At 36.8% G+C, this 21,609-nt stretch overlaps 1 long non-coding RNA gene across 1 annotated transcript; it reads right to left on the reverse strand.

Moving 5' to 3' along the window:
* Nucleotides 1–15,745: 15,745 nt before the first annotated feature.
* Nucleotides 15,746–17,208, reverse strand: LOC127426960 (uncharacterized). Its single transcript, XR_007894877.1, has 3 exons — nucleotides 17,096–17,208; nucleotides 16,711–16,865; nucleotides 15,746–15,878 (listed from the first exon to the last, which is right to left on the reverse strand). It is a non-coding gene; the product is annotated as an uncharacterized LOC127426960 (long non-coding RNA).
* Between the last annotated feature and the right edge of the window lie 4,401 nt (nucleotides 17,209–21,609).

Raw genomic sequence — 21,609 nt, forward strand, 5'->3', positions numbered from 1 at the left:
AATTAAAAACATCACCAGACCAATCAATATCTAATTGGCTACACCTCTCTTAAGAGGGGCCTCATCAGAAATTCCATAAGCCAGATTTGATTAGTAGCTTTTTGAATTTATATATTCCTACATGTATAACTCGAATTAAGCATTTAATTCAGCTGTGAATTATGAGAATTCAAGGTGCAAATGGTTGTAAGGGTAAAAAATGTCTATATGTTATATGCTAATTACAGATTAAGAGCTAGGTGTATTTCATGTGAATAAACTTTAGAATCTCTGTACAAACTGTTCAAGCCCTGACATCGTTTTACTGTTGATGTGTACTGTGTAATTTTACTACCATCAATTGAGGATGAGTTGAGGTTGGGTGAATTTAGGGAAATTGGGTAATGTGGAATACTGTACATTTACATTTTTTTATGTGTAAATTTCTTGCATATCACAAGAAGGTCAAGTATGTTAGGATTGTCATATTCTAGCTGAGTTGTCGTGTGATTGACATCTCATTTGTTGGTCTGAAGTGTTTGATTGACAGTTATAGTGAATTGTAAAGTTGCAAGTACAAATAATGGCCCCTATTACCCAAATTCACCCTGTATCTCAATAAGGTTAAAAGCGCACTAACCTTTTTTGCTAATTGGCAAACTTTTAAACAGAAAGACATATATCAATCAATTATATGCAATTAATTATATAAAATATAATGTATTAAAAAAAATAACACAATAAATCATGTACCGTAATAAGTATTCCTACCATCTGAGCAATTGAAGCTTGAAGTACCACCTGTTTTCAGCAGGGGTAGGCAACACGCAGCTGTACAGACAACAAACCAAACTCAGGACTGCTTGACACTAGTGACAGCACAAGATAAGAACGTGTTCTTGCATTTAAACACAGCTGTGTGCAGCGCAACATGGAATGCAGGGATCTCGAGACATGTTTTTCTAAGTTTCAAACTACGTTTACATGACACAGCGACCTAAAAACGTTGTGTTTATGATGGCATCAGTCTGACGCATTTGTACATTGACGCCTCCTTAGAAAAGCCCTTATAATAAATCTATTTCAAACAGATTGAGGAAAGTAGTTGCAGAATTTATTGCTGTGGACTGGAGGTCAATGATAGGCTTATGTTCAATAATATGAAAATAAACTACTAAACTACTTTTTTATTGTCTTATCAATGCTTTACCTCTTTAATTTAATAATCTACTGTAACTGGACGCTTTCACATGCGGAATAAATAAATCATAGCTGACGAATAGCATATTGTTGCAATGGCATTAGTAACTGAGAACTTGTGTTTTTGCATTAGGTGTCAGCACAATATAAAAACGAATATTATTTAGTGCACATTTCAGGTTAGAGTACAGGGTGTGAATTGGTCAATATAATCACATAGGAATTTGACATGTTGCTACCGAATATTCCAGTACTGACATCGACCCCATTCTGCCGAGTTACTGACAAGAGCCATCTCACATCAGACATCTTTGTATCAATTCAAATGTGTTTACCCTTTGCTATGGTGCTACTGATATAGCGCTTTGAAACCAGGCAGTAATTGCATTCACATAATCGATGAAGTGTGATTTGGAGGTTGCATACTCCAGTGACGGTTAGGTTTAGCGATGGGGTTTGGGTTAGGGGCTATAGTTAATAAAATAGACATTCTGTTGATGTATTACATCATTTACAACTAGAAACAACTCACTTTACAACTTGCTTTTGGCGCCACTCTGTGGACATTTCACTAAGAAACTGGAGCTCACACGTGCACATAAGTTCATTAACACTTCCAGCTTCGGCCACTGGGGGCAGTGGTTTGAATTTCATTAAGCTCTGACCGATTTCAGCTGAAGAACTTTCAACCTACTTTTGGCAAATTGGAATTGGTTTAAGGCTCTGACAGTCAGGGATGGGCAGTATATCATATGCATACATGTATTTGAAATACATATTTGAAATACAAAATAGTATTTTAAGTTCTTTGAAAAAAAGCAAATGTAATTTGTATCTAAATACATTTAAGTTTGGTATTTGTGTATTTTCAAAATACATTAAAAACTTTGTGCCAGTCAACCTCTTTATTAGGCTGCTGATTTCCTGTATCAACTTGTTCAGGCATACCCCCCAACCCCAACGTTCATGCATGTGAGCTGCGGATGCCAGAGAGAATGGCTCCATCTAGCATTGGGTGAGTGAATTTTCTGCGTTCCTGCAAGGAAATATGGAGTAAGTTAAGGTGAGGATGTGAGGGTCGAATCTACTTGTTGCAAAAACCATAAGAATTGCTGGCAACTGTTACTTAATTTCCATTAAAATACTAAGGTTGCTATGATACTTCTCGCCAGCCAATGCAATGCGTGTGAACAGTAGGGATGTACGGAATGACTCATTTCACTGACGTTTAAATGAAAATTTTGGAGTCGACTAGTCAAAAAGTAAGAAACCTTCAGAAAACTGTCCAAAAAAAATGTTTTATGCGACCCATTTAAAATACTTAATCTATTCCAAATCCAACACTAAATTCCGCTGAAAAGGGGCATTTATCTATGACATGCTCGCCTTGCATTATGAACATTGTACATTAAATATAGAACATGACACGCATTCACTGAATCAACGTTAGCGAATACAGGCATATTTATTGAAAACAATTGAATGAACAGTGCAGGACCAGTACAAAAACGCTAATAGCATGTTCTAAGCAGAATTCACCAAATAAAAGTTACTTAACATATTAAAACAGTCAGGACATTGTTGAAAATAATTAACAGGTAAGCCAAATCTCAGAGAAAAGTGCGGTGAAAAGTTGTGTGTATTTCATGACGTGCATTAGCCATTGATCTAAAATGACAGCTATCTATAGGATAGAAAAAAAAAAAAAAAACAGGCCTGTGCGAAATGTACAATAAACCTAATGTATTCTAAACATGACTTGCACACAGAATAAAAGATAGTTTAATCCGTTAAGCAGTCGGCACATTGTTGAAAATAGCGTTATTAATCAGCAGGGTGAAAAAATGGCATACCTAGTCTAAAATAGTCATTTTCTAGGCTACTTATTCAAAAGCATACATTTTTGATGAGCAAAATTAACATGTCGACATGGTCCAGTGAAAGATGGGACCTGACTCACCTAAGGCGATTATCCTGCTCTTGAAAAAGCCCTCTCAGCAGGAAAATACTCATTTATTACAGATTTGAAGAAGACTCAAATGTGAAAACATCCATAGCGACTTTCAAGCCAGCGTTTTGGAAATCTGCTTCCTGCACCACCACTGAAATTATTTCAAAGCTACTTTGCTGAGTTTGCTTGTCTAGCGAGAGGACATTTTCCTGCACACGCCGCGAGTGAGAGAGGGAAGAAGCATGTGCACTCTGAGGTGAAATGAAACTTTGTATCTGCTCCAGATATTCTCTTTTTTAATAGTATTTGTATTCTTAATTTTATTTAAAATGTGTAACATTAACATGACAGCAATGTAAGTGCAGCCTTTGTAAAAAATATAGAGCCAAACGTAAATGTGTAAAATTGTTAAACCGTTAAAGGGGAAAAATATTAACCAACTAGTAATCCAGTGTCGACTAGCAGCATCAGTACCATTTAGTTGACAAGTCTTGCACATCTCTAGTCTATAGTGAGGAAATCAAAACTAGTCAACAGCCAGCTAGAGAGCAAGTCTAATTATCGTTAGTGAGTTCACTAGCAATTGTTAGCTAGATCGCTAGCTAGCGAGCTAAAATTGAAAATCATTCAGATTTGCCTTCAGTTAACATGAAGGAATAAAAGAACACTGGCCAGGGGAAAATAGCATTAGCACTGGATATTAGCACTAGCTAGTCTAGCTAATCGTTTGTTGGTGTTAGCAACTGCTTGTGTATTTACTAGCTAGTCAAGTGTGTAAAGCATTACTCCTTCCTAGATAGCAAGAAAAGTACCCACTGTAATTGCAGGCTGCAGTACAACCTGGACAGAAATAAGCACACAAAATGGGTGCTATTTGGCATGTTGCACTTTGTAAGTCATGTGCTCACAACTAATTATGTATAGTTGTCTTTAATTGACTGTTTTACATTACCTAACTTTTATAAAAAAGTACTGTGGCAGTGCCATGGTACAGTGATGTCATCAGATGGTACTTTGATATAAACCATTACCATAGTTTATATCAGCTGCTATGTCCAAAAACATAGTAACACATACCTACACATACAAAAAATAAAATAAAAATAACACATAACATAACACACACAAAAAAAATAAACAATTATTTCCTACTGGGCAGGAGAAGGGAAGAGGTAGGTGAAATGAAAACAAAACTTTCTAAGCAGTTGTACACCAAAATGTTTCAAAATTTCAACCTAATAGTGATATTTCATTGAATAGCCAATTTTACATGTATTTTGTGATACAAAATACTGTATTTTAGATTGATAAATTTTTTCCACACAGTATTTGGTATTTTATTTTGATACATTTAAACTGAGGTATTTTATATTTTTATTTTAAATACATTTTCATGCTTTTGTGCCCATCACTGCTGACAATGAACCATATTTGCAGTTGTGCATATGTGCATTTGTTTACGTGCAACTGATTAAAGTCTAGAAACAAAAAGATAGTTAGATCTCTTTGTTCTGATCTCTTTGTTGTTACTGTAGACAAAGGGAAGGTGAGAAGTTGTGGTGACAATGACAGCACTAGACACAGGCTGGACACACCGAAGAGGATGCTTGATAAACTTCTGGAGTGTGTGTGTATCCGGCCTGGGCACGGCAGGCGGTACACGGGTAAACAGGTCTTCAGTCGGAGCCACAGTTTTGCAGTGACTCTCACAGCAGCAGCTGGTTCCGTGTATTGTTCTGGACAGAGGGAGAAAGCGTCACAGCCGGCCGTGTGACATCTCTCCTGGGTTGTCCCCTACACGACCCAGAGACATCACCTTCCCCTCTCACACACCATTCATCTCAATACATCAGATGCACTGCCACTGCTCCCAATGAGATGCCATTCATGCTGTCATGGCAACTCATTTTTAAATACAAAACAAGAATGGACCATTGAGGTCATGTTGCCTACTGTCCCTCACAGTATCACATCCATACTGTACGAAATATCTAAATGATTTACAATCTTATTAATGTGCAGAAGTATCATAAAAAGGTAAGTTCACCCAAAAAATGAAAATTCTGTCACTATTTACTCTTTCTTTTGTTTTTCAATGAAACGCAAATGTAGACCTTTTGTGCTTGCATTCAGTTCAAAATAGTCAACATTTTTATGTTGCGATTGGTCTCAAGACGCAAGAACCTATGATGATTTGCATCATTGATGTCAAAGCTGGCATTTGCATGCACATAAGAATGAAATTTGAATGGAGGGGAAGGCTTTCAATGAATAAAGCCCAAAGCAAACTCTACGCAAAAAAGCGCTTCTAGCTACAGTACGCAACCTCAATTTCATGTGCCGCTGTGTTCCAAAATGTTTCAGACCACAGTTCATAACACAACACAAGTACGTGTGGCAGACTCAATGCTGGTGCAAGGGTACTATAGCGGACATTAGTGTGAACTGTCTGCTTCTACGATGAGTTTTCTCTTTCAAGCCAACTACAGTGATAGCGGAGCAACAGTTTAAAGAAAATATTGGTGAATAAATAAAGCCCCATTCACGTTGTCAGCAATTTTGCTGGATGCGACAGGAGTCCATTGATTTTCAATGAGAGCTGGTGACTTCCGGTGACACGAGCAACAGCGACAATTGGCAACAGGTGCAAAAAAGTTGTAATAACTTTATGCAAATACAGAGTGATACCGCACAGCAACAGCCAATGAGAAAAGACAATGGAGTTCACTTCATCTGTCTCCTGTGAGATAATGGAGACGAATGCAGGAAAGACAGAGGAGTTGTTGTTGTCATCGATTTCACTGTTCTATATCATGTTTCCGTAACATGGATGTAATAAAACAATGATGTGTGGAAAACCGTGTCAGAAACTGTCGGCATTCTGAGTGAGTTTGATTGATACATTGAAAGATCGATCTTTGTGTTGATATAATGCATTGAGTATTACTGCAGTTTATAACACTTTCCCGTCCAGAATGCATATTTTTAGCAGCAAGTAAACTGATTTCTTATCAAATTGGATAATGTAGCAGAAATTTAAGACATTGTGAGTGAGTTTAATGCATACAATAATGGATTGTTCATCTTGTTCATGTTATGATGCATTGAGCACAGCTGTAGTTTACATAAAACACTCTCCCCTGCAGAATGTTCATTATAAGAGGCAAAACAAATGATTCCTTGTCAAATAAAAATAATATATTTGTTTTACTGGCAATCTAGCTCATTTGTGATCAGATTTTCTAAAGCAATGGCCAGGTGTGCAGCCAACCAATAATGTTAAAGCGACAGCAGAAGGAACGCCAACTAGTGACACAGAGTACAGAGACTAGCGACATCTAGCAACAAAATCACTGACAATGTAAACGGGGCTTAAGGCAAAGTCTTTATATTCATAGCAACTTACCTGAATAACAACCCATCCTGTTTAATAGCACATACTTTTGAAGTTAAACCTAACGCCCCCTTGAGTATTTAGGTTTGTTACCGCCTCTGTAACACAAGTAGCCTAGGCACGTTAAACATGTTCAACCATGCCACGCATTGGCAATGTGTTGGTCAAGTGCTCACAGTTGCGTACACGTAATTGTCAAAGTATGTTTCTGGGCTTACATTTCAGTCTTTTCCACACACAAAGCTATTATATGACTTTAGAAGACTTGTAATACAGTACATAAGTTGTATGGACTACTTTTATGTTGCTTTTTTTCCCTTTTTGGATCTTGCAGGTATAAACCATTGTTCATTTTCATTGGAAAAGATCTTGCCAGCATAAACCTGATTTAATCATGGTCTTTTCAGCAGTGTTTATTCCTGGTATAAGATTCAACCATGTGCTGATGGACAGGCTTTTACAATGATAAATGTTGGTCCACATGGGAAAATATGCTACAAGTACATAAATAAACAAACAAGCACACTCATACACAGTACGTGCTTTACGTGACACCTGCTTTAAGTGAAACCGCTGACCGTTTTCTCATTTGCTAATCACTCACTCATTAACTCTCACTTTGGGTCCATGAGATTCATCTGTGCAGCTGTCCAGACCTCTTTGGAGTCTTTCCTCCTCAGGTACAGATCCTGTTTCAGCCTCTTGAACAAGCATGGAGCAAAAAATAGGCAAAAAGGCTTGGCTCGAAGATATACAACTGTGTCCGTGCATGCTTGGGGACCCATTACTCCCCACAGCAGCTCGACCTCATCATTAAACCCTTAAGACCATTAAATTACTCAGATGAGAACAATAAAATATTCACAGCCCTCTTGCCCTGCAGTTTTAGCAAAGGCCAATGGCTGTCCGTCCGGAGAGACTATTGAGAATTGTGTTTATAGGCATATCATATTTATCTCTTCACCCCAAATGCTGTATATCAAAGATGCTGCTGTCTGTGTCCCTAACAGTAATGGGATATGTCTTCAAAACTGAACCAGTGCTTTGCAGTACTTTCAGCAAGTGAATGACTTGGGAATACTGCTTTCAATAGTGTGCATAAATGCATTTACAGTGTAAAACAAAACAAGCTGTAACACATGGATTTTACTGGAAGATGTACTGTAAATGTGGATTAGAGAACCCTTTGTTTGTCTAAGTGCTGTTTAGTGCTTACAAAGTGTTTACATTTTTGTTAAATGTGAAGTGTGTAATTTCTTTGTCACTAGGGTCTCCAAACAGAACTGCAAAAAATATATTTTTATATATATTTATATTTCCCTAAACACCCCTCCCAACTTCCACTGGTCAGCCAAACAGATAGTCTCACCCCAAATTCATGCCATTGGTTGAGCCAAAAGATATTTCAAACAAGTAGCATGTAGCATCACAAAATGCTACATAGATCGTTTTTATGTCAGAATGTATTGTGCACATAGCTGAGCGGAATGGTTAAACCAGATTAAACCAGCTAAGACCAGCAAACCTCACTAGTCTGGTTTAAATAAATATTTAACCCTAAAATGAAAATTCTCTCATCATTTACTCACCCTCAAGTCACAAAATGTTTTTGACTTTCTTTGTTCTGCAGAACACAAACAAAGATTTTTAGTTTTTAATGCAAGTGAATGGTGACCAAAAGTTTGAAGCTCCAAAAAGCACATAAAGGCCACTTAAAAGTAATCCATATGACTCCAGAAATTAAATCCATGTCTTTTGAAGCAATCCAGTCAGTTTTGGGTGAAAATTGACCAAAATATAACTTCTGTTTCACTATAAATCTTCAGTAGTCTCCTTGGCGATCATGATTTGAAGCTCCATTACACTTTCTAGCACCATCTAGTGCCCTGTGCATGCATCAAACACTAGGAAGTGTAATCAAGCTTGAAATCATGATCATGCCTAGAGACTGCAATGTCAAGATGAATAATGAAAAAGGTGAAAGAGTTACATTCTGTTCTGTTCTCTCCCAAAATCGATTTGATCACTTCAGAAAACATGGATATAACCACCGGAGTTGTATTAATTACTTTTATGATGCATTTATGTGCTTTTTGGGGCTTCAAAGTTTTGGTTTCTATTCACTTACATTGTGAGGACCTACAGAACTGAGATATTCTTCTAAAAATCTTTGTTTGTGTTCTGCAGAAGAAAGAAAGTCATACACATCTGTGATAGCATGAGAGTGAGTAAATGATGAGAGAATTTTCATTTTTGGGTGAACTATCCCTTTAAGATTTTTCTTTTTTCAGCAGGATAATTTACATCATTATTAATCTGTGCCATGTAAATAAAGTTCTGATTGCAAAAATATTAATTGATATTTTTACATTGTCGCCTTAAATAGCTTCAGTGTAGTTTTTTGTTATTAGCTTGTACGGTAGCTATTTATTTATTTATTTATTTATTTTAAGAAAAAGAAAAGCCACTTGATGGTCTGTTCTTTCTCTCACACACTCACAAAACAAAAGGGTCAGAAGTCTCAACATCAACATAACAATAGTTCCTCATCAGAAAGCAGTAAACAAAAAGGGTAACCTACAACAATGGAACTGGTAGTTGTTCTTACAGTATGTAGACACAGGGTGAGGGAAGGATATGTATTTCATAACAAAAAAGGGGTGAGAATGAGGGTGAGAAAGGGACCAAGGATTTACTGTAATGTGTGAAAAGGTTAAATAGATCAGAAGGCATCTCTCTTAGATTTTGTGGTGGTTGGAAGGGGAAATTAGTCATATCAGAATGAATATTCATAATTTTATCATACTGGTCCCGTACCTCAACCTTTTACAGAGAACATAAGACATTCTTGCTCATAAAGGGTGCATGTGTAAAAACTGTTATTAATTTTACCTTGTTAAAGTTAAAATATGCTGTGAATAATTATAGTGAATTTAACAGGACAATACTTGCAAAAAAAAAAAAAAAAAGAAAAAAAAAACATTTTTGTAAGTCATTGTTCTTGAAAAAAGGATTGTGATTATCTTTATCTATTTTACCACCTCTATTACTGTGGTTGTTACCAGTACATTTTAAATGGATAGTTCCCCCCAAAATTACAATCCTGTCATCATTTGCTCACCCTCACTTTTGTTCAAAGTCCACATGACTTTCGTTTTTCCATAGAACACAAAAGAAGATGTTAGCCTCTGTCACCATTGACTTCCATTGCATCTTTTTTCCATATAATGAAAGTATGAAATGATAAAACACATTAGATCAGTTAATATTGCATGCATTTATGAACTGTAAAATACAGCGCACAGGCACCAACACTGTAAAATTTAATAAGTTGACTTTACCTAAAAAAAGTGAGGAAACCAAGTGCCTTAAAAAAATGAAGTAAATATACTTATTTGGCTCAAGTTCACTTAAATTCCTAGTTCACTTTACTTGAGCCAAATAAGTACATTTGACTTAGATTTTTTTAAGGCAATTGGTTTACATGCTTTTTTTAAGTAAGGTTAACTAATTACGTTTTACAGTGAAATATATCATCCCATAGGGCTTGCAATATTGTCCCCATTTTTCTTTTTTTTTTCTTTTTTTTAAAATTGTTTGCAGAATTTCTTGCAGCCATAGCTGCTGTTTTGTTTTTTCTTTAAATTATTATTATTAGTAGTAGTAGTAGTAGTAGTATTTTACAGTGTATAATGTTTCAGTGAGATTGTTCTTATGTGTGCATGGGAGAATGAATGAATGAATGAATGAATGAATGAATTAAATGTTTACAGAGTGTGTGTTTAAGAGGGAAAAAAGGGAGATGATATCATTTTATTGACTGGACATGGTCAGGCCCCTGTATGGGGGGAAATGGAGAGGAATTTCCCATGCGGTCTGTGGTGCTTTTAGGAAGCAAAAAAGCTTTTTAAAAAAGACCTCAGCGGAAATTAGGAGATGTGGGGGGAAGTCAAAAACGTCAAGCCAGGAGCTGGTGTGAAATTATTCCTGCCCTGAGAATTCAACGCACACACCGGATAAGCCATTTCTTTAGTCAGCGGAGAACTCAAGGGTCCTGGCATGATCGCAATGCTTCGTTTCGAGTGGCTCTTTTGTATCAAATATCTTCACCTCGTATTCTTTCCATCAACTTGTGCTCCATGTAACTGAAGACAACACAACACAATTTAATAAGGCCCGTGCTAAAAGCCAATCTTTACGGTGAAGAGATAGAAGAGAGGCCTAGTTTGAAATAGAAAGTAATGAGTGTTAGTAACGCTTGTATGAGATCATGTTCATTTCCATTTGTTTGTGTCTTTTTAGTTTCCATTTTATGGGCCAAAATGATCATATTTCTTTGAATGTGTCCCATTCCTGCTGTAGGGTTTTGAAATGCCAAGCCGGCTACATTTGCATTTCTAGTTTAGAGCCTAATGCCATGGGGTCCACCTCTACCAATTTTTTCTCATTTTTTAGCAATGATAATCAAGATTGGAACATATGAATTAGTAGGAGTGGGAATCTTTAGGTGCCTCACAATTTAATTGGATTTAGATTCAGTTTCTGATCTGATTCCAAAACGATTCTCGATGCATAATGTATTTTTTATTTTTTGTTTTTTTGCAAATTTGGCTTGCGCACATGTCTGCTCTCACCTGCCAATAGAAATAGAAAAGACGGGTCTAATAATGTAGTATCATATTTCATCCTGCATAAATAAAATGCAGCATAAAATCCACCTTAAACTGTCGTCATTCAGCACGTCTTGTTTTCTGTGGGTGTGCATGAGAAGATCAACTTTCAAGCGTGTGATACATTGCATCCCATGATATTCCATTTAAAAAGAGTTAATGACGCAGAATGGCAGTTGGTTATTTTCTTGAAAATGTTACAAAATAAACATTCTTTAAACTTTTTGTCCTTGGCTCTTAATTGTATCAAAAAGCTCCCATGTATGTTTGCTAGTGTAACCAGTCCTGCTCGACCTGCTCCAAGCAGGATTCAAACCGGCGTCAGCTGGCATGAGAGGCAGTTGAGCTAACAAGGAGGCTAAAGGCTACAGCCTCTAGTATCAGTTGCTAGTGCACCTCTTGAGGCTAGGGGAGTGAGGTTAAAACATATCGCACATCTATCACGTACCAGCTGGCTCTCGTTACACTTGCACCATGTCAATGCTTGGACAGTCATTTTATTTGACTGCATGCTGCAAGTGACCAATCAGATTCAAATATTCCAGAGTGCTGTGTAATGAAAAATAATAAATTATATATTTTAATTTTGCACACAATGCATGTGATCAGGAGCCTGTTATACGGCACAATCAAAACACTTTTGTGCTTTTAACTAAGAATAATATGATTGGTTTTGTGCATGTGTACTATTTGAACTCATGCAGAAGGTCTACAACTTGGTAACTTGGTGAACACAGATCTTATTGTAAGGGCCTTTTTTTGCGGCTGTCTAGAAGGTCACCATCTTGCTGCCAAAGTCTCACAAGAGTCTCTTTTGCCCTTATAATGTTAAGGATAAGTTGTTGTTGTTGTTGTTGTTGGTAGTGGATGGGGAAATTGTTGTCACGGGGTAGTGTTGCAGTTTGGAAGTATCTCTGTAATGTGAGCCATTCCCTCCTGGCTCTTGAAAGTCAAAGCAGTTAACCACAGCCCAACTGATACATTCATAAAACTTCCAGATATTCCATAATGGGTTGAGGGAATACGTCAAACTAATATTTGGATTCATGCCTTGTGGGCTTAAAATCGAGGAGCTTCGTGATCAGTGAAAGGAAAACATTGTTACATGATAGTGCATCTGCAGACAGATGAGTGAACTCTTGAACCCCCTATCTTGACTTCTTCCCCTTGAATACAAATGAGCAAATGTTAGATTCTAGCTAGAGAGGTGTGTGTAAAGACATCAGATAATTAATTAATGGATAAAATTTCAACCCTACTCGAGATTACCCTGAAGTCCACTTAAAATCCAAATTGCCTCTATTTACTTTCATCGTGCACATTCTTGGTCTTATTCTGAAAGATTCATCAGTGCACGTGGGGGGGTTTGGGGTTGGGGAGTCTTCCATGAAAATGGCTCCATTCTGGTATGGAAGACCCACTTTCATAATCCAATCAATTCATGTTTTACATTTATATGTCATCTTTCTAAGAATGAAAGTGACCTTTTGATGACCCACCTGATGATGTTCAATCAGATCATCATTCATTGCCAGCCAAACAACAAGAAATAACAAAAGATATTAATAATGCTGTTAGTGGTAAGGCACAATCCACTGTCAAGGCAAAGCCACAAAGCTCTTCCTTCATTAATGTGCCCCAAACCATCATCTGCCCCACTGCAGTGATGGGCTATGCATTGCAGTATCTATAAGCAAGGAATCATGCAAAGATCCCCTGCATATTTGTGATGGTGTCTTACCGTGGAATGTGCATATTTGTGCAAGTGTCTGTTTGCTATGCATGGTCCGTAATGCACTGGTGTCTCTTCAATTACACACACTTTCAAGTCCCACGGGTTAATTTAGATTAAAACGTAAAAAACTTTTTTTTTTCTCTCTCTCTCTCTCTCTTTTAGATACACGAAGGTCACATTACTTTATACCACGCATTCATCTTTTCTTTTCTTTTCTTTTTTTTAAATGCCTTTTATGTATAGATTTTGTTACCTTTGTCCCAGACCTTCTATCTTAAAACAGGAAAAATCATCATAAATTTGTTAACATTTTGAAAACTATAACAATCAATATAAAGAGTGTAAGAATAATCGGTAACACTTTAGGATAAGGTTCCATTCGTTAACATTAGTTAATGCATTAGGCATCATGAACAAACAATTAACAATATATTTTTTACAGTATTTATTAATCTTTGTTAATGTTAGTTAATAAAACTACAATTGCTCACTGTTAGTTCATGTTAGTTCATAGTGCATTAACTAATGTTAATAAATACAACTTTTGATTTTAAAAATGTATTAGTATGCATATGTTGAAATTAACATTAACTAAGATTAATAAATGCTTAATAAGTATTGTTCATTGTTAGTTAATTTTAACTAATGTTGTTAACTAATGTTAACAAATGGAACCTTACTGTAAAGTGTTACTGAATAATCTAAACACAGAGTGAAATAATCATAAACAATTATAAGATTTATTGTGAGAAAATGATGTACATTTTTACATTAATCACGTCTGTTCCTCAGTTGAGGTGTCATTTCCATCATGGTCAATAATTTTGCCACTAAAAAGGTTTGGTAACACTTTATTTTACAGTGTCCTTCCTACACATTTTACATGTTACGACTATTATTAAGTACCATTGTTATAACAATAACAATATGTAAGTACAAGCAGCTCTAACAATTACCCAGCAATTACATGTATTTCATTGGCATTACTCAGTAATTACCTATGTAAATACACAGTAACATGTACACTGTAAAATAAATTGTGATCAAAAATTGTATAAGTTAGTACACTTTGTTACCAAGGAGAGAAGAGCATTCCTTATATTAAAAATGAGACATATGATGTGTGAGAAAAATAATAAAAATCAAGATAAATGTCACTTATAAACAGAATATTTATATTATTAGTAATATGTATTATTAATATTATCATTTAATATGCATTATTATATGTAGTATTATTTAATCTTTATATATACTGCCTGGCCAAAAGAAATATATATATATATTTTTTTAAAAAGTAATATTTTGTTGAACCGCCTTTAGCTTTGATTATGGCACGCATTCGTCGTGGCATTGTTTTGAAAACCTTATGCAACCTCACAACATTTATTGCCATCCAGAGTTGCATTAATTTTTGGCCGAGATCTTGTATTGACGACGGGAGAGTAGAAGTACTCCGTAAAATCTTCTCCAGCACATCCCAAAGACTTTCAATGGGGTTAAGTTCAGAACTCTGTGGTGGCCAATTCATGTGTGAAAATGATTCCTCATCACAATTTGAGCCCGATGAATCTTGGCATTGTCGTCCTGGAATATGCCCATGCTATCAGGGAAGAAAAAACCCATTGGTGGGATAACCTGGTCATTCAGTACATTCAGGTAGTCAGCTGACTTCATTTTATTGCTGCATAATGTTGCTGAGCCAGATCATAACACTGCCTTCAGAGGCTTGTACAGTGGGCACTATGCATGACGGGTGCATCGCTTCATGCGCTTCCCTTCTTGCTCTGACACGCCCATCGCTTTGGGATAGGGTAAATCTGGACTCATCAGACCACATGACCTTTTGCCATTGCTCCACAGTCTAATCTTTATGCTCCTAATCTTTTTTTTTTTTTTTCGATTAGCCTCACTAACAAGGGGCTTTTTGTGGCCACACAGCTGTTTAGTCCCAATCCTGTAAGTTCTCGTCACATTGTGTGTGTGGAAATGCTCTTAATTTCACTACTAAACATAGCCATGACTTCATCTGTTGATTTTTTATGGTGTGACTTCACCAAGAATTTTAGTGATCTCCGATCACGATCTTTCAATATTTTTTCCGACCACATTTCTTCCGTGAAGCTGACGGTTCACCTCTATACTTCCAGGTTTTAATAATGCGTTGGATAGTTCTTAACCCAATTCCAGTGATTTCATCAATCAGTTGTTTTCTTTGCTTGATGCAGGTCAATAATTTGCCCCATCTGAAACACAGTAACATCTTTTCCACGACCACGGGATAAGTCTTCCGACATGATTATTTAAGAAATGAGAAGCTACACACTGCATCAGTTAGAGTTAAAAGAACTGTTGCCAGCTGAAACATATTAATCACTGCAATAATGATCCAATCATAGGCTCTTAAGTATCTGCTTATTTAAATCCAAATGGTGACTTTTTTTTGGCAAGGCAGTGTATGTAATAATAATTATATAATTATTATTTTAGAATAATTTTTTGTGTTAACTGTCAAATTATGCCATTTATTTGATATATTAAATTAAGTGTAAACATATTATTTAATTGTGTTTCTTAGGGTTCATGAAATGCTAGCCATGTTATTATCCTAATTTTATTTCAAATTATGTTTAAATTGGCATTTTCACCACAGAATGACATCAAAAACAATACATAATGAAATGGTCAGGGGACAAATTAAATAAACTACCAAGATTGTAAAAAGTGTTTTTAAAAAGTTTATTTCTTAAAAGTTCACAGAGCCAAAAGTGCCCATAGTTGAGGAAGCACCCGTGTACGTTTTTTTGGAATGTGTGCCAGTCCGTTTCATCCACAGAAAGGGTGTGTATTCAAACAGACATAGACAGCTGCACTGCCAGGATGGCATACACAAGCTCTGAATGGCAATGGGCAAAGTTCAGTTTGGTACACACGCATCTTCACGTACACCTGGTCATCATGGATACCCATTAAGAGAGAGAGAGAAAAACAGGTCGTATAGGCCAAGGTTAGACAAAGGAATCTAAAGGGTATATACACCAACCCCTTTGCCAGAAAATGTCAATCTAAATCAACTTGAGGGCATTGGCAAAGAGAGAGAGGGGGGGGGAGAGAAAGTTGGCATGGATACATGTCAAGGTCTAACTAGGTCTTTGATAGTACCTAGGTTTATTTCCTTCATTATCCCAATTACAGATAAATCCTTTCATAAAGAAGCGTATGGAGGGCACATTTGAAGCCCCCAAATGAAACGGTTTGGTGCTGGAACAAGCTTTCATTTAGTTCTGTTACATCATCTGGCTTATTTCAGCTAATAATTGTGTAATGATATCACATGTTTTATGGGCTGTTATCGGCAGGTCAACTGGTCAAAATGACAAGGATCAAGCCTTGTGGTTTGGCTGCGTGCGAGAACCAAAGTGCATAGATGTATGCGTGTGTCTTTCAGCCATGCACCTGCAGCAGCTGCTGCAAGAAAGATCTGCTGGTTAATAAATGCGATCAACTGAGTCCTGTTCCCACAGTCAGCATTAGCTACATGAGGAGAGCTTGCAGAAACAGTGAGACAGAGGGTAGACCACCAGAATAAAGAGTCTAAACCTAGGCTACGTTTTACTCCTGCCGGTAAAAGCAATAACTTCACCCTCTAGTTCCGAAAAGCACCTTTCTCCATTGACGGCCATTTAAAAGTAGCCATGCATTCTGTCAAACAAAAAAATTTTTTAGCAAACAACACACTGTATACAGCTAATACTTTATTATAGTACAGTAAATGTTTTACCAGTGCTGGATTTTCTTTTGGAGCACTCTTGAAAGCATGAAATGTATATTTCTCCCTTTCTGCTGCCTTTTACGTCACTGCTCAGGATAGTCGTTAATGAAGGGCTTGTGCATTTTCTTGTGGTGCAATCAGCCAATCAGCTAATTCCTGTGGCTCTAAAGTAATTAGTCACATATCAAAGAGCCCGTTTACATGCACCTTCTTAAACTGATAATGCTTAATAAGCAAACAACATGTGTGTTCATGAAAACACCTTAAACAGTTTTCCTTTATCAGGGTGAGGTCATAAACAGTTAAACTGTTTAAGTAAAAAACAATTGGCACACGTAGATTTTTACCATTACCCCGATTTTGCATTACATGTAAACTTTATCAGTGTTCTTACCGACTTATCTTGAATTATGCTCTCCTTTGACTATTGAGATTGGCGAACCTGTTACATCTTTCAAACACATAATTTTGCACCTCTCTCCCTCTCGTGTTGTGTTTATGGCATGATAAATTTGAAACAGGAAGTGCTTTTTGTGAACAGGATGCCCCCTTAAACACCACGCTCCCTCTCAGCAAATAACTTTAACACTTTACCTTCCCTTAGCCAAACAACCTTCACACACACACATACACACACTTCCCTTCACACGACCCTTTCTTTCAGAAAAAAAAGGCATGTGTATGAAAAGCCTCCATGCGTGGAGACATAATTAGCCTTTACTCGATTTGTTTAGGTCCTTAAACACTTAACTGGGTAGATTTGGTAAAAATAGACTAACTGTTCTGAGGTCATCTGATGTTTCACAAATCACATGCCCAAAGCAGCGCGTGAGTCTGAGCTAAACCCCGTCAGGCCTTCAGAATTTCTTCAGAATCCCTCAACAGTGCAAATGAATGGGCAACTAAAGTCAGACTGTCAGATTCGTCAGCCACTCAGATTGATTTATTTGTTCTTGGTGGGTATGGTCATTAGGATATGTCCCGGTCAAGGCCTTCTAGCTGGCCTTGAGTGACGCAATCACGCTTTAAGTGACGTAATTTGAAAGCAGGCACGAGATCTTGCTGACGAGTCGGCTGTCATCACTGCTGTTTATGCCGTTGAGAAAGAGATCCTTATGGATTTAAAAACACAAGATGTTCTGTATGACCGTGTGATTGCTTAATTTATTAAACAGGAAAGGAGGACTGATTTTCACTTCAAGTAAATTGGTAAGTGCTTTCTGCATTGTTATAGCAACATCAGGAGTTTTCTAAGTGTAAATTAGGCTGCTTGAGCATTCAGTGTCGGATCAAGTTTTGAAAAGTAGTGCTGCATTCCATTCTTCCACAACTTCCTACTACGATAAGTGCAATGGAATGCATCTTTAAGTCAGAATTACAACTTGTAGGCTCATGCAGAAATTCTCAACTCCGATTTCGCCGAGATGCTGGGGCACGATGTCACACAAACATGTCGACACTCAGGGAGATATACAAAGTAAGTGATAAACATTCACTTTATTAAGTAATATTGATAAATGAGTTCGTTTCCACATTACATGATATTAAAGCTTGTTTAACAAATGCTTGCAGAAACAGGTGTATAAAACATTATAACGTCTTTTGATAATTGTACACCTGCAGCACAAATGCTAGCGCTGCAGCATTGTTTATCTTTTGGGTTGCTAGGAGACATCTCTAATGAGAGTCAAACCCCTGTTAAGCTTATGGGAGCGTTGCAGTTCCGAATAACAGGGAATGGAATGCATTTATGGTCGGAGATATCAAGTAGGAATATCCCACATCCAACTTGAATGGAACACAGCATAACCGAGTACCCTGATGAAATGAAATTTATTGCAAGCAACATTTAAATCACAAATATTATTATATAGATTTTCCAGGTATTATAGACCTCCTTGGTAGATTTATATGAAAAATTATGATTTTTGAATGTTCAGGAGACGTTCATTTCACAAAATAGTCATGCTGCAGTTAAAATTAAGCTTGCTTGAGCATTAAGTGTCATTTCAAGTTCTGGCATGGATGTGTTTTTAAAATGTCAACTGGTATTACTAGTTAGCTGCGACATAATGTATGATGCCCAAAGGCACAGGGTGTCTTATTCATTGTCAAACTGTGTTTTCTTAATGGCATGAATCACACTGAAGGCCTAGACTTTTAATGCAAGGCCCACCACTGGATTTGATCATTTGAAACCTAGAAAACATCTATTTTTGAAATATTATGGTTGATAATATTTTGGCACTCCAAAAAATACTAGAACTAAAATAAAAACTAAATATATTTGGAAAAACTCAAAGTAAACTGAAATTTTACTGGGAAAACCCACAGCAATCATGGATTTAAAACCAAATTTAAACAAAAACTTCAAAGGTGCAATATGTAAAAATTACATATTTTTTGTAATGTATGAATGGCTTGTGACGCAATTTAAAAAATGAGCCCTTCCCGGACTTCCTAGGTTGCCTATTAAAGCCTGTAGACTGATTTTCATGCGAAGGGAACGAGTCGGTTTTGCCGGGAAAATCCAAAGGATGTGACGTTTATGCGCACTCCCGAGAGCCTTGCCTCGGGATTCTCTTCTGCTATTCAACAGCAACAACAAACTGCAACACTAGGTAACGTTATCTTAGAGATGGAATCCAGCAAACGTCAGGCTGCCAGCACAACACCGACTCATTCACAAACTCCGAGTAAGAAAAAAAAAACATTTATCTAATGAATCCTGTCTTGCTAAGCGGGAACATGATCGTCAAGCGAAAACTAGAGTGAACATCGGCAGGGCATTTGATTCCCGGAGGGACTTTCATTCAGTTTTGGGGATCAAAACCGACCCTGAATTAGCATTCTTCTTATTGTACCGATGAGTTTACATAACTGCAAAGCATGTGAAATATAGTGCCATAAGGACTGATCTGTGTAATTTTAGCTAACTTGATCTTGCCTGCTAACGCTGACGAATTGCAAGCTACCTTGCTTCGTAACTTTCAAATAATTTGAACGATCTTCTCTTTATACTAAAAGTCAGGTATACAGGATCAATTTAAGCAAATACGCTCGTTTCTTATTCGTAATACAACATATGACATACAAAACATACTATAGTGCAACATAACTGCAGTGCAACAGTAAACTGTCTGGTATAGTTCGGTAGTATGTAGCTGTATGTGTTAGCTGATGTTAGCTGATAAGTAGTTTAGTTTAGTTTGGGCATTCCAAATTGGGGAGAAATAGGAGAGAAAGAAAAAAAATGAAACCCGACCTGTACCCAAGACCCTACTCGGCCCGAGCGATACCATCAGATTTTAAGCCCGAATCCGAAATCGCTTACTATCTAATTTCTTCTCCTAGCAAGCCTACTGTTGCAATAGGCTATCTTTTATGTAAGCATATAGGCAACATTCATAACAGTACTGAAACAGTAAACATACACAGTTTTAACAAGGCACAGCAGCCCCTTAGTACACAAGAGCAGAAGGGGAAAAAAGCATTTTCTTACCGTTTTTTTATTTTTTATTTTTTATTTGCTGAAACTTCACTTGGTGCAGAACAATCTGGAATAAAATGAAACAATGCAACAGTCCTCTCTTGGTGCAGAACAATCTGGAATAATGTGAAACATTGCATCAGTCCCCTCTATACAGCCTGAACTTGTTCAGATTGTTGAATCTTTGTAACTGAGCTAAAAACAATCTAGATGCAGCGCAAAGAATGAAACAGAGCGCAGGTGTCTCAACGTGCATTTTTGAAATTCTTTTTAACTTGACATGGTGTTTAAAATGTGCCGGTCCTGTGCGAGACGCTGAAGAAAAAGCGAGACGTGGTGCATATGTCAAAGACATTCATCCAGCATGTGTTTACATAGGAAAACAATGGGAAAACTAACTCGTCCATTCGTGAGTGAGTTTGAGTGAGTTCTGTGAGTGAGAGCGCGTGCGCGAAACATGTTTGGTAAGCCTGTTTATTTTTTCATTCATTGCAAACCCGAACCCAACCCGAACTCGAAGTCCTACTTGAAAAACTGAACTAAACCCAGCACGAAACCCGTCGAGTTCTCGGGTCCTGTCGGGCCCGGGTCGGGTTGCAGACCTCTACTCAGACGCTGACAAGCCACGCCTGAGGAAAGCCACTAATTTTTGTCTTTTCTTCTTTTCTCCTGATTTCTCAGGTTTAAAGTTGTAAAATACAACATTTCTCATGTCAAAACATGTTAATCTTCATCTTCTTTGGGTTTCATGTCAAAGAATTCATTAGTTTAAAAGATATGTCCAGTTTTCTAAAGTTTGAGTTTTCCCTCATTGTAATGAGTGTAACAGAGCAATTGTAACAATCATTCAATGAAAGTGAATGGGCCAATATGGCGCTCGCCCCTTAGCCATTGTATTTTGAGAATATTTTCAGCTCAGTTTTTGTGATTAAGTAGTGAAATGGCTCCACATATGTCTTGTAATAGGTTTATTTAAATCACATATTTGATGTTAGTTTTCAGTAGTTATTTCTGTACAAATGTTGTTAAATGTGAGATTGCAATACTAATGGTGTAAATGTTGTACAGTGACATCAAACGTTAAAGAGTTTTACATAATTACACCCTGCACAGTTATATGTCAGCATTGTTCACAAAAGAAACCCTAAAAATGGCTAACTTTGTGGGTCATCGTTGAATATTCAAAGCATTTGAATGAATTATATGGTGATACATTACCAAAGGTAGAATATATAATTAATAACAAATTTATCATTATTTCATAGCTTTATTATATAGATAGATTTATATGTGTCTATATGTGATTACAAATGTAATTCACATATGGTGAAGTTGTAAAAAGTGATACTAAATCAGAGTGATGTTATATCTGTTGAATATGCTTTTATTATAAAGAAGAAATATTTTTCACATTAAGA

This window comes from Myxocyprinus asiaticus, chromosome 36 (genome assembly GCF_019703515.2).
Source record: "Myxocyprinus asiaticus isolate MX2 ecotype Aquarium Trade chromosome 36, UBuf_Myxa_2, whole genome shotgun sequence".
NCBI classification, from domain to species: Eukaryota; Metazoa; Chordata; class Actinopteri; order Cypriniformes; family Catostomidae; genus Myxocyprinus; species Myxocyprinus asiaticus.